The following is a 2532-nucleotide window of genomic DNA, read 5'->3' on the forward strand; positions in this document are numbered from 1 at the left end:
ACTGTGCAGTGAATAGAAGAAATTAGGTTACATATCTCGTTGTCTCCTTCCATCCACATCGGCAGGCACACACTTTACCAAGTAGTAAGTAGTTTCTTGATCTCTCAACTCCCGAACTTATTCTGTTCAAAACCATCCATATAGTTCACACCTGTTCATATCTAAGAGGAAGTGTTTACAGTTGCTCTATACATTATGAAGGTAGATGTAATCTTCTCTGAATCAGACTGCAGTGGCGCTGTCGACTGATGCAAACCCCTCGTTGTATTTCCGATTGTATGGTAGTGGTTGATGTCCAAACAGTAGATGCCCTTCATTAAATGAAGGCTTTTTTATTTATTTATTTCTAAGCTTGCAGCTACTTCGCGGAGTATATCAGGAGAAGCTGTTACCTTAACACAGAACAGTCTCTGTGTGCGAGTCGGCCGTGAGCAGCCAGTGGTCGTTGTGCGTTAGGGAGAATATCGGCATGAGAAAATTCGGCAATTGCACAGGACGGGCGTATCCTCTATCTGAACATGAAGGGGTCAGGTCAGTTATTCCTACGTACTGTGGTTGAACATATTTTGATATTATTATATTTTGGCGCAAGAGAATTATTAATTTTCTCCTTGACGTAACGACAATGTGTCTTGTAGGTTTATGGCTGTCCAAGGTAACACCGATGTTAAAGGGAGTTTCGTCATTCATCAGTACCTTTCTTTCATTACACACGCAGATTCTGCGAAGATGCCTTCAAAGATGACCTTTCTTTGGCTAGTGGTTTTACGTCGCACTAACACATCGAATGTTTTCGACGACGCAAGGATGGGAAGTGATAGGTTTAGGAATGTAGCGTCCGTGGTCTTAATTAACATACAGCCCCGGAATTTTCCGTGTGAACGTGGGAAAATAAGGAAAACCACAGTACTCCCTTGAGTAAAATACAATTCTAAATAGTGAAGGTTTAATTCTGTTTATTCCTTCATGTCGTTCCACATCTTAATGATTTACAATGCATTTAGCTTCGTAAGCTTTAACTTTTTTTCTTACTTTTTATTTCCTTACTATAATATAATGTTGAATTTTCTGCATATTCGCTTCTTGTTTTATGCACAGTGTTTGAGACAGAGCATCAAAGCAATATTCTCATACATTTCGGTGATGAATGGAAGTGTATTATTACTGGTAATAACATTTCCTTATAACTCAAAATTGTGATTTCACAGAAGACGCATTCTTTTTACTCGTGACTCGAGATTAGATTGGAACAAAATATACAATTTAATAGAAACAAAATAATAACCCTAATAGAAGCATTTATGCAAAGTTGTTCCTGTAAAAACCGGGTGAGTTGGCCGTGCGCGTAGAGGCGCGCGGCTGCGAGCTTGCATCCGGGAGATAGTAGGTTCGAATCCCACTATCGGCAGCCCTGAAGATGGTTTTCCGTGGTTTCCCATTTTCACACCAGGCAAATGCTGGGGCTGTACCTTAATTAAGGCCACGGCCGCTTCCTTCCAACTCCTAGGCCTTTCCCATCCCATCGTCGCCATAAGACCTATCTGTGTCGGTGCGACGTAAAGCCCCTAGCAAAAAAAAGTTCCTGTAAATGCCCTAAGTAATGTTTACTTTGCACTAATGTAAGGCCTAGCTGCCTGTTGAATGGTCTGTATTGATGCCTGCGCCTTTGCAACTCGTTGTTCATCAATTGACCTCAGTATCTGTCCTGTGAAGATTCCAGATGTAAGTCCCAGCCTCCTAAGAATGTGAAGTCAGGCCAAATTCCCATCATTAAATACTGCTGCAGCATCCAAAGCAGTAACCTTCACCACCAAGTTGGAAACAAGCACTGTCTTAGGACACCTGTTCCAAATGAGAGCGTTGAAGCTTTCATTTGGATTTAGAGTTTTGTTGTGTAAACATCTTTTCAACAACTCTGGTGCAGCTAGAACCATAAAAGTTGGTTTTATAGCCAACAAAACGGATTTCATGGAGATTGTTTTGCATCTGCAAGTATCACCAGCTTCCATGACTTTCAAAAACTTTCACCACTTATCAGAACACAGGAAATGCTGAGGTGTAGTGTCAGTCAACAGATAATGAAACCATATAGCGCACAGAGCTCTTCTCATCTTCTCCAGTTCATTTTCATTATTTCTAATGGTACTCCCGTAATAAACTTACAGGCTATCAATTCTATTCTTGGTCAGCCTATTTTTTCCACCAAGTGAGTTACCATCTTCCAACAAGTTGCCTTTATTTTGTGCAACAAGTCTCCTCAACAGTCCACCCATCCTCTTCTGGACATGACCAATGCACGCCAGAGTTTCTAAATTACAATCATTCCATAGGTTTGGCTTTTAGCTACAGTCATGAAAGCGCTTGAGTCACCATCCCTCAGGTACTTCACATATCTTACATCATATTTCTGTACGGATCGATGGAAAATTAGCTTCATGCTTGCAACTTGCATCCCACCACTAGAACCTGAATAATTCCTGCTGCACACACTTTTATGAGCACCTTGCCAATCCTTTTCCTGTACGGTACATT

At 41.1% G+C, this 2532-nt stretch overlaps 1 pseudogene; it reads right to left on the reverse strand.

Annotated features, from left to right (window-relative positions):
• Positions 1 to 1604: 1604 nt before the first annotated feature.
• On the reverse strand, positions 1605 to 2111 carry LOC136863508 (uncharacterized; annotated as a pseudogene).
• Between the last annotated feature and the right edge of the window lie 421 nt (positions 2112 to 2532).

The sequence above is a fragment of the Anabrus simplex genome, chromosome 2, assembly GCF_040414725.1.
Source record: "Anabrus simplex isolate iqAnaSimp1 chromosome 2, ASM4041472v1, whole genome shotgun sequence".
Taxonomy (NCBI): Eukaryota; Metazoa; Arthropoda; class Insecta; order Orthoptera; family Tettigoniidae; genus Anabrus; species Anabrus simplex.